Raw genomic sequence first — 12,720 nt, 5'->3', positions numbered from 1 at the left:
AAATGAATCTTCTGATTTTACACTTCAAAATTTACATGGAAAATCCAGCAGATTCCCATTACAAAATGTAAATTGTTGTTATCATGAAATCCCATCTGGAAATGACAAAATGCAGTAAAACAGCAATTTATTGATACTTATCTGGTATTTTCAATATTTCTGCCGATTTCTGAACAAACTTGTTGGAAATGAAGCAAATTTCATATCAATGTTCAAATAATCTTCTTCATCTAAAATTATCCTCTATTTAGATACAATGTGATAAAGCCATCAAAACACAGTGGAAAACTATAATTCAATAAGTTTATATCATAATAATATGAGCTATGTTGGTTTAATTCAATCATGATTGTGTTTATTCCAGTACTGTGGTTTATTTGTGATTTTTATCTTTATTTTTACTTGACTGTCTTGTAGTGGTCAAGACATCAAAATATCAATGAACCATCACCTGGCAGAGATTTGACAATATGTTTTGTCAGTACTACAGAGGGCTAATACAGGTTCAGAAATCAAAGTTACACTACATCATTTATACCAGTAGATATTATTGGAGATATCTTTTCATTATTCTAAGTTAGAAGGGAAATTTGTTTCATCTCCAAAAAGTTGGTTCAGAATTTCAACCAAGTCGGTCTATCTACACAAATGGTATTTTATTATTTGTCTTAAGAACAAAAAGTTATTGTTTTTTATTGTTTTTATAACATCAGCAAAACCTCACATGACTTATTTCAGCAATTGAAAGAACTTGCCTAAACCTAACAGTTTTGGAGATATAAGCAAAAACTACTGTCTGACCTCTATGATCTATTTTTAGTAATGGCAGCCATGTTTCACGACGAATCAAAAATCCCCAAATCAGTTCTATGCAGGATACCCCTAGAAACATTCGTACTAAGTTTGCTTCTATTGGTAAAGTAGTGTCAGAGGAAAAGATTTATGCAAGAAATAACATTAAAAATAGCAAAAAATGTTGAAAAAGGGCAATAAAATCCAGCATGGCTTAATGGATTAAAATGAAAATTTCACAGCAGATAGATGTCATCATGTGAACACTTTTACCCTATGTCAGAATTAAGCTAAACCTAACAGTTTTGGAGATATAAGCGAAAAACTACTGTCTGACCCTATGTCCTATTTTTAGTAATGATGGCCATGTCTTTCGACAGATCAAAAATCCCCACATCAGTTCTATGCAGGATACAACAAGGAATATTCATATTAAGTTTGGTTCTAATTAGTCAAGTTGTTTCAGAGGAGAAGAGTTTTGTATTATTGTTAATGACGATGACAACGGACAACAGCAACAGACGCCAAGTGATGGCAATAGCTCACATGGCCTTTGGCCAGGTGAGCTTACAAAAAGGACATAAAATACACCATTCAGCAGTGACATTGAGAAAAGGAGTATGTCACTCATGGAAAATTACTCCCTTTTATGTAATGGAAGGACAGAAATAATTTTGTTCCTAACACAAGGACTCTCTCATTTTCATCCAGTAATATGGAATTTCCAATTAGACAACTTAAGTAATCAGAGACCCAAAAAAATTCTCCAACGTAATTTACAAGATTAAAACTTCTAAGTCCTCGTTTGTAAACAGGACGAAAACTTTAATCAGAAGACAATCAAGTGACTCTTGACAAATTGAGCAATGCTGCTAAAACAAGGGGCTTAGAAATCTACTGGCAAAGTTTCTAATGGGAAGCACTACATGACAAATGAAGACAAACTTGTTAATGACTGATCAGTGTTTAATAGTGATTAGTTCTTGACATTTATAATTAATCTATCAACAAATTAAACTTCTAAGATAGGATTACAAAATAAGATTAATGACTTCAATCCTATAGTTACTGTTAATTAAGTCTACAGTTACACAACATCCAGGTTCTGTTGTAGTTGAAACATCAAGGATTTCAAATCAGTCCTTGATATCTTTTTCAAAAGAGAAATTAGTTATTGTCCCAGGTTTGGGATTAAATGGAAAAAAAACTCAAAATAGCAAATGATGGAAGGATAGAGATTTGATACATTATAGAAAATTGGTCGCTGTCACGGATACTTCTACATTTACAAGGGCCATAACTCCTGAACTGCAAATGCAATATACACCATTATTAACCTTGAACTTCATTTCCAGGTCAAAAGTTAAGTATTTAAGTTTTAAAATATGATTTGATTCAGTTGTTCTTTAAATATCATCAAGAAACCCTATGCCAAGTAAACATGCAGTTGTGCAAATTTCAGGTTACATTGTAACTACATACATTGACTATTCTGATATGTTTCCACTGCATTTGGGCAGATGCTTCTTCAACTGTTCACCAAACAAACGTAGGACTGAGTCCCTTCATACTCATTACAATGAACAATTTTACTATTTGCATCCATTGATGTTTGTCTTTAAGGATATTCTGGCAAAGATACAGTTCCCAGTTATGTTACTAGCTATGCTATATTATATATATATATAACTGTAAAGCAATATAATTTCCCCATAGGAAGCAATACAACGTCAGTGTGCAATAAATTTTCTTATTGTATAGTAATAAATATTTTCCTATTCAAATCAATAGAAAACAAAGCATGCAATATATCCCGGTATTTGCACGCAAACTTTCATTGGTATCTGGAAAAATTCGGAGACGTTCCGAATACATTTTTAAATTTATTGCACTGTTGTCATCAGCTAAAAAATGGCTGAACAGGATACTGACAAGTTTTTATAGAAATGGTAATGACCTCTTTATATGGGTCAACATATTTCCTTATTTGGTGACAGTTATTGTGATTCCATTTTTCTTTAAAAAAAAAAAATACAAACAAAAAATGCATTCCTTCCAATTTCACTACAATTTATCAAACATTCATAAATTCATATTGCACTAGTTCATATATTTATTATGTATCATATTTGAACTAGTGCAGTAAAACACATACAACGTTGTCAAATGCATTATATCCAACAAATTAGTATAATGTTAACTAAAATATTTATTACTTTATAATAAAAGGGTTATTGCACGAACACCGGTGAATATTGTCCCTCGCAGAATATTATATTGCACTCGTAAGCTTGCGAAATATAATATTCTGCTCAGGACAATATTCACCAGTATTCATGCAATAACACTATAATACTGCACTAGTTTTACTAATTCTAAATTCTATTCAGGATATAATTCCCCAGTATTCATGCAATAACCCTATATTATCATTATAATAATATTAAAATAATTGCAAATTTAACTGTATTTTTTATGCTAAAGGGTTCTTATTTTTTCACACAGTTCAACTATAAAATATGACAAATTATCTGGCACAAATGAGTTGCACCAAAAAAAAGAGACCCTTTTTGGCAAAAAAAGGAGATCACCCGAATAAAACTGAATATTTGGGGACAGCATTTTTTTTCCCAACAATGGGGGTATGTTGCATAGATAAGATTAAAAAAAAACACAACATCAACACAATGTCAAAACTTTCCCACAGGTAAAACTTGTACAGGTGTTCCATGCAATGCCAAAATAGAATCAGATAATAAAGCCATTTCAATTTACTTAATCTTTATTGTGAAAATATGCAATTTGTTCATCATAATTCTCTATCAGTCTACATAGAAAAGCATGGATGAATTAAAACAGATAACTTACTATGGACTGTGCGGTGCCATAGATTTATGGATTATAATAGATTTGACATGCTTGTGGGGGTGTGTGTGGTCATTATGCCATTGTGTAATAGAGTTCACCCTTAATTTATTGTTCTTTACCGGAAATGGATTATCAAAGTCAGTCACCTGCATTAACATTTCTAGTTCAATTGCATTACTTAGGGATTAAAAAAAAAGAGTTGATTGAATATTATCATGAGAGCTGTATTGCAGCAGCCCCAAGAATGCAATTCAGAAAATGCTGGAGAACTTAGACTTTCCACTACCTGTATAGGGTTGATGGAAAAAGAGTTAATTCCCATAAAACCATGTCAGTAGCGAAAACATGTCAAAAAAGACATAGTAAAAACAAACATTAGTAAATATTTAAAGATGTGCCAATTAACTTGACAATGTCCTGATAAAGTGAAGAGGTTATAACATGAAGAACTTCCTTTTGACCTGACCTTTAGTTCAAACAAACTAATAACTCCATCATTGCACTTAACATAACATGCTGGAGTACTAGTCTATCATACCTTATTTTCTTAAGATTGTATTGGATGTGAAATGGTGTAATTTTTTCAAGGAAAAGCATATTTATTTTTCTATATTTTTGATTGAAGGCACCAAAAAGTTACACAGAGAAAAAAGCTACACACCCCATTCAAGACAACTACTGGGATCACAGTAAGAACAAGATAAAAAGAGACAACTGGTATGAAGAAATTGGGAAGGTTAGAACTTACCCGAAAACTATAATAGATACTGAATAAACATGCCAATTCTTAATATCAGCAAAAAAAACACCAAAGAGTCAACAGTGGAACATTTCAGATACATCAAAAGCCTGAATGTTAAACAAGAAACAAAGATGATCCACATACACAGTGAAGTAATTAGAATAAAACATAATTATACATAAAAACTGAAGGGAAAAAGTACTCCCAGTGACATCGGGTGCTCCAAAAGGGTAAGCAATGACCGCTCTGCCAGTGGCACCTGACACATTCCAATTAAGTAAATACACAAACACACATACTGACAAAAATTTCAGGGAATCTGGTATGCAAGTCAAAGCCAAATAAAGTATAAGAGTTGTCTCCAATATAACTACACCATTGTTTGACAGTCCTTCTTGCAAACTCTTGTTCAGTTTAAAGCTCAAAAAGGTAAAGACCTTACCTACAAGACACAGTTTGAAAAACACCATGAAATGAAGGCAAAGGCCCTTTGTTTGAAACCAGGTATGGTATTTCCCTCATTTTTCACACTGAGGTAGCCCTTTACTGACAGCTAAAACTGGCCCTGTTTTTAATTGTAAAATTAGGATCTACAAAAAAAAAACTTCAAGAACTTGATGACTTGCAAATCTTTTGTTGCTACATTTCACTCAAAATTAATGACTATATAAAAAAGATGACATTAAGGAATGAGTGTTAATTTAATGCATTGTGGGATAGATGACAAAATAATGATTACAACAGCTGATCTAACAGTCTCATCAGAACAGTATTAATTAAGCATGTAAAAAACAAAGCGTTCACCTAGCAGGATTCCCTACCTGGGTTGTCAATTGTTACAAGAGGGGGAGTAAAGCACCTTAATAACTTAATGACACACCATAGTTACATGTAACATGAACAGAGTTGGTAACAATCCTGTGAATCATCTAAAACTTAATGACATCTCTGATCAAGGAGTAACAGGGGTTTCCATAGGAGTAATATCCAAAAATTATAGAAATATTTGGTAACATTTAGAGAAACTGAATGATACAAGACCAACAGAAGCATGCAAGGGGACACTACATTGTTTTATGACAGCTGTAATGTAACTATCAGCAGCTATTTAGACAAAGTTATTCTGCTTGAAAACCAAATTTTTAAGAGGAAATTACTTTTTAAGTGCAACTCCTTGGTGAACACACAGTTACTTAACAAAAGACAAAAATACTTCTATTGAAATGAACATACTATTTATTAGTATCAATTTGTTTACAGCTAAAAATAGGAATTAATCATTCTGCACCAGGTTTCTCCTTCCTATTGAACTTTTAATTAGGAATTATTTACGCCCTGAAGATCATAGAAAGAAAAGCACATCAAGTTCTCTATGCACTTCTACAGAGAAAAATGAGAATATATTTGGTCTTTCTGTCAAGGTTCATCTGCATCACACAGGAATCAAATTAAAATTCAGCTGCCAAAAATTCCTCAGTTTCAACAAAAATTTGTAAATCATGCATTGCATTCTATAGATTAGGCACAAAAGATGAAACATAAGAATTAGTAATTATCACTTTTGTGTGTGTCAATCTTGTCTCAGATATAAAGCACCATAAAGGCATTACCAATAACACGCTTGGTCTCCAATGGCAATTACCAAAGACAATTTACCACATATTTAAACTGCTTTTAACATCTTCCTGCCCATTATGATCAAAATATATCTAATTCTGCCCTGACAAAAACCCAGCTTGTGATTCAACCTAACAGTATGAGAGTTCCCAAGACAGACATATCATGGAACATCTTCATAAAAAACTGACTATTTCAATTATTTTCTAAACACTAATGACAAAACCACTAAAGTGAAGATATGTTTTTGTTGGTAGTTATTTAACAGTGAGTATTGAGAAAGATCTAAGTGATTTTCCATCTCCCTCCTTTATCATCCCTCTTCTACTCCACTCTATAATACCTTTATCACAAAAACTGTTGACATTTTTCTTACATCTTACATCTTCAATAAGTCATTCAGAAGCAAATTACTAAACCAAAGTGAGCAACTCAGTCAGCCTTCCATAAACACACCAAAAATGAAAGAGCTCTGGGACAATTTCACGCATGAGATAAATAAAAACATGAAAACAAAGAAGTAAATTGCCTCCCCAGAACCTTGGCACAGGTTCAACAATCATTTAACCATCCTCAGTAGTAGAACATACAATAAAGTCGCCTGCCTTCTACATTTCTCACATTAACCAAATTTTAATGAGCGGTGAACTATTGAATTTATACCATTTTTAATTAGGAAAAAGCACCAATTTTCATAAACACAATTTCTTCTTCTCAAAACAATTGTGATATTTGTCATCGTTAACTAATTTTCAATGAAAATTCACAGCAGGAAAGGAGAGATATAATTTAATGCTACATTTGAAAAACAAACTCATAGAGATTTGTCAAGTGTACCAAGCAAAACAAAGCACTAGACTGAAACAAAAATTATTAAACACTTTTCCCTTTAACTTCACATTCCTTGTTGGTTCCCATATATTTGAAATCAAAACCTTTTTGCACTTAATCCAACATTAAATTTAGCTGACTTTCTCCTTCATTACTGACAGCTTTCTGTATTGCTTGATCTAAGGAAGTGCATGAGTAATCAGATACTTTACCAAGAGAGTAATTTACTTTAAAGTATGAAGAAAAGGGTTGGATTTGGTATTAGCTCTAACTAGTTCTCCATGATTCAGGTATAAAGGGCGCACATAAACTACCCCTAAGTTGGTTATGTGAACATAACTTGGTCAAAAATTAAAAACAATTCTTATAATTTAATTTCTAATCGATTAAAGTAGATTTGTCCCGTTATCAAAGTCTTATTTAGTTTGGAATTATTTGAATTGCCGACTGCAGACCGATCAATGTTAATGACGTCGCAGTACCAAGTTAAAACATTTAAAACATGGTAACGAATCTAAAAACTAAAACACCACTACAAATAAATGTCATAAGACTGAACTAAAACCATTGACATATGTCATACCAAACACTTATGCTTAGTCACTGGTGAACCATAGGTCAATGACAGTTATTTAACTGAGTTCAAGTGAAATTAGGGAACAGCTAAGACCTAGAATGCAGACAGTCCTTAAAAAAAACAAACATTTTTTTTAGAAACCATATCAACAAACCATCAAAAAGTAAAATGTCTAGGTGTTCCTAAAGACTGAGAGTTAGACTTTATATCCATTAATCAGATATCAATGTAAACGCTTAGAAATGGATCAGGAAACAAAACTCTCAATATCTGAACCTTTCACTGTTGAGTAATGAACTGTTAGATAGTGATGCTACTTCTTCAAAAGAATTGTAATCATGCACTAATTGTAGTAATTCAGAACACACCTTCTAACCACAATACCAGAACAAATGTACTATAAAGTGACATTCTCAATGATAAATACTGTTTTTGTGTTGTTTTTTTTTTTTATTTGAATCCTCATTCAATCAAATACAGTTATTTTCCCAAGATCAACACAATTGAACATAATCTTTAGTATCAGTACTCATTGGTCAGGTTTTGAATATATTACATGTTTTATTGTATAACAATGATTTGAGAGTACCAGTTTGTACATTGCTCACAATGCCATATCTATATATAGTCACACACCAAATTTGAAATAATAAAAACCCTTTGAACTAGTCATTTTTTTTGTTTACTCTATTATTTCATATAGTGAAAAATAGGAAACTCCACGAAAGAAAAAGTAGAAACTGGATAGTTACCCAAAACACTTACAACCTAATACTCTATCTATATAAAGTTAAATACCAAATTTAAAACCAGTTCATCCATCAAGTCTAGAAAATTTTGCCAAAGTTCAGACAGAATGACGTACAAATGGATATACAAGGTGAACCAATATACCTTCCATTCATTGAGTGAGGGTAAACATTTTTTTTTACATTGGAAATTGAGAATTTGGAAATTCAAATCTTGATTTTACTTTCATTTTCCTAGATACCTATTTGTAGCACTGAATCATGGTGTAACAATGTAAGTTCAGAAAGCAAAGTACTTCAAATACTGATTCACATAATAAACTTTGACTTGACTTTTTGAAATATTATCCAAAATTAATCAAAATCTTAAATCACAAAAAAAAACCCTCTATCAACACCTGACTAAAATTCAATTAAAATGGATCTCTTCAAAACTCTTTTGATCTTATAAATAGCTTTCTTCAATCAAACAAATGTCTGCAAACATGACATGCATTTACTGAAATATAAAACATTGCGTATCAATGGTAATGATAAAGTGGACATTTGACAGTAATTAAGTCTGACTTTAATGTCCACTTACTCCTGGTCAAGCTGGGTCAAGTATTAACACTAAAGACTGACTAGTTCCTTTATAAACCCTGTAATAAAATAGAATCAACCCTTATCTCACAGTAACCTAGGTCAAGTTATCAAGGCTTCAATTACAGATTATCAATTAGAAGTTCCACAATCATAAAGTAATAATTCTAAAAGAAGATAACCAACATTTAACAGTACACTGCTCCACTATAACATATGCAAATCTCAAAATTATGCAAAAGCAAGTCACATGCCCATTTGGACTTCACACTAGAGCAGATTACATGTCCACCTCCACTTTACACTGGAGCACGTGACATGCCCATCTCCACTTTCTGCTAGAGCAGATCCCATGTCCATCTCAACTTTCCACTACAGCACATCGCATGTCCATTTCCACTTTACATTGGAGCACATCACATGTCCATTTCCACTTTACACTGGAGCACATCGCATGTCCATTTCCACTTTACAATGGAGCACATCGCATGTGAATCTCCATTTAAACTAGAGCACATCCCATGTCCAACTCCAATTTACAGTAGAGCAAATCACATGTGAATCTCCATTTAAACTAGAGCACATCACATGCCCATTTCCACTTTACACTAGAACACATTACATGCCCATATATAAGAAGCAAAAAAGAAATGTTTTAACAAGCCTCCTTTCATCCAGATAAATATACTACTATGAAATTATTGAAATAATTCAAAGCATTTCAGTGTAGGGTAAGACAGATGGACAGACAGACAGTAGTATTATATTGAGTTTTAATGACTAATGTCAAACAAATAACTTGATAACAAGCGAATAACCTAATATCCTGGATAAAAACTAGAAGTACATTACTACATCATCATGAGGTAAGTTTAACTATTCCCACCGATGACAAAATTAGATACCTGGGTTAAACCTAAGGCAAGTTTAAAGTTATAAAACTTAGTGAATTAAGAAAAAAGAAAATTACAGTATTTTCATTTTTAGCGAAACTTTAAGTTATTACATTCATTTATCTTTTATTTTTTATGTAACCAATTGCTGCAAGGGAGAGTAAAAACTAATGATTTGTACCAAGTTTTGACGAGTTTTTAAATGTTACAGGTGTTAAAATTAATTACCTGTCAACAGGTGTTAATTACCATGCAGCAAGATTTATCCTAACAGATGGGGAGTTTGCGTGAGGTTAATATGATCTAAGGGAAATAACTCTGTCAGGTAAAAATTGAAGAGACCCATTCAGTGACTTTTTTATTACTACAGTTTATACAATCTTTCAAATACTGTTAATGAATTGCATATGAGATATTTACGGCTTTTCCCTAAAAAAAAAGAAATTCCAACATATTTCATAATTTTGAATACAGCAAGTTGCAAAATTCTGTTAGCTATGAGGGAATCTTATCACTGTCTTAATAAATTGCTAACACATTCAGTGAAAATGCTTTTATGTTGTAGCATGTATAAAACACATGTCATTCATGTTTGTATCGCAGTATAATTATTTCAAATTTTAAATGTTTAGTAATGAAAGCAGCCGTCTGATTCCATTAGCAACACTGCAGACGATTTCTGTCTGTCGCAGCTGCTGCATGATTATGTAACATCCTTGGACGATTACAACGGTCGCGGACAATTAACATGGTCGTGTGACAGAATCCAATTCAAAGTGGAACTTCTTTCCAAAGAAAAATATAATTTAGAGTTTGAATTAGCACTGTCGGGTTTTATAGAAATGGATGTGTCTGCAGGCTTTGGAATAGAAAAAAAACAAAAATTTCTTGACTCTTGTAGAAATAAATCTCCCGATTCGAAGGCTATGTTTACCATTTCTGTTAAATTAAGGAAAAAATTACATGAATCTTTGCCTTTTAAAACTGATTTTATTCTGTCTATTAAATCATTGTACTTCATGTATTAGGACTTTGGATTAACAAGAAGATAAACTACACTAGACTGTTGCCAGTACCTTGATCACATAAGATGACCACCGTATCTAATTACACACACAGTGCCTAAGTCAAATGCCTCTAACTTCACCAATCACCAGTGAACTAGACTTCACCAATCAATAGTGCTCTGGACAGATACCTCTGAACAGCACCCACCACAAGCCCTACAGACATCTCAAAAATGCAGAAATATGGATGGTAAATTTTGCAGTGGATTGACACCTCTGAAATGTCAAGGTTGTTTTACTTAAATAAAAATAAAATAGAGCTAAATCATTTTTATTAGCAGGTTATAGTGACATTAATATCCCTACATATAATAGAATGGCTGATTTTTTCTAAAGATCCTTCTCACTACATAGATGATTTAAAAGATCCTAGTTAATATTTTACAAACGTTTTCCATGTTAAACAATTCAAAACCTCTCAATTGAATTGAAGCTAAAAGAGCAGTTTCAGATAACCATTAAGATATTCAAGTAATTGTTTATTTAAATGTGATAGACATTTATCAATGGTGTAATAATTCATTTAGAATTTGAAAGGTGAATGAAAAACTAATCAAGATAGCCCAATGAGCTCCATTCAAGTGTCGCCAAAATTTGACACCTAAGTCATACAAAAATCCTTTCTAAATAATGCATTACCCAACTAATACTGGGGTTTTATCTGATGGTAATTGTAATAGTTTTTAAATCAATATATTTTTATCATACACCCCCATTTAATTTGCATTAGAAACCTAACTATCAGAGCCTTGCAACAGAGCAAGAAACTAAAATATTGTATTTAGTAAGGTATACTGTTAGTGAAACATATAACAATGACATATGCTTACTATAAAATGATTCTGTTCTAGTTGCAGTTATTTTTGTGTGGTTTTTCATGAGTTGGTCTTACCACTAAATCAAGTTTGTTCAAATTTAAAAATATATAAGTACAGACCTTTGTTGCTCATGATTTTATAACACAAACATACACAACTATTATTTTCTAATGTCTAAAATTAATTAATTAAAATGTACATGATATACACCTGGGCATCATTTCACAAAGTACTCGTAAGACATACTTAACAAACCAAAGGAAGTTACATGTAAGTTTTATGTTAGCTTTGTGAAATGATGCTCTGAATATACAATAATTAGTTAAACTCTCTTGAGCATACTGAACAAATGACAGACAGACAGAAACAGACTCATTCATGGAAGTATTGTATTCTTTCCCAGTAAGCGTTCTGCTTCCTGTTAGCTACTGATTTAAGCTGAAAAGTTGACTACATGTCACAAAAAGAATTAACTATTATAAAAATATAATTCCCAATGCTAAAACCGAATGTTCTAAATAATGTCTATAACAAGGCAATGTTACTTACCCTAGGCCAGAGAACATGGTATTTTGACAGGGACAGGTGGCATAGTTTTAGGTGTTACATTGGAATGCAATCATGTATTATCATTTCTTCTAAATGTTAAGTCAACAAACCATTGTCATTCTAAACAACAATATTTTTATAAACTATATTCAAATGTTTTGGGAGATTTGCTTGTCAACATTTATACTATGGTTCAAGCTCGGTCAAAATTAATGTACAAGTAAATTGTTGGCCTAAAACATACAACACCTTGTAAGTTTTGAAAAAGATGTTGAACTTTAATTAAAGAAATCTGATTCGAAATATTGACAAAAGTGAAATATACCAAGCATGGCATGTAAGATCTAAATATCAATAATACTGTTAAATAAAGAAATGAGAGAACTGTGTCGTATCAGAGAATTTCCTATACATGTACCAGGTTAGTTATACCAATATTTTGTTCAGAAATCAAGCAGCACTTCAGAAGAAATCTTTTTTTTTTATTTATTTTGATAGGACATACCTTATACTCTATAATCCTATCATTAAAGAAATATCCCAAATAAATAAAAGAGAAAACACACTTGAAGACCCTCATCTTGTAACATGTTGACCTTGTCATTTTTTTTTAAAGAATTGCCCGAGTTATTTAC

The 12,720-nt window shown here is 32.0% G+C and overlaps 1 long non-coding RNA gene across 1 annotated transcript; it reads left to right on the top strand.

Moving 5' to 3' along the window:
* The first annotated feature begins 9,562 nt into the window (after positions 1-9,562).
* On the top strand, positions 9,563-10,940 carry LOC148615999 (uncharacterized). Its single transcript, XR_015921895.1, has 3 exons — positions 9,563-9,624; positions 9,863-9,976; positions 10,680-10,940. It is a non-coding gene; the product is annotated as an uncharacterized LOC148615999 (long non-coding RNA).
* Positions 10,941-12,720: the final 1,780 nt, after the last annotated feature.

This window comes from Perna viridis, chromosome 5 (assembly GCF_037379345.1).
Source record: "Perna viridis isolate PV_CMFRI_1.1 ecotype Kerala chromosome 5, ASM3737934v1, whole genome shotgun sequence".
NCBI classification, from domain to species: Eukaryota; Metazoa; Mollusca; class Bivalvia; order Mytilida; family Mytilidae; genus Perna; species Perna viridis.
Note: the sequence above shows the minus strand (reverse complement) of the source record. Positions and strands in the feature narration are given on the sequence as shown.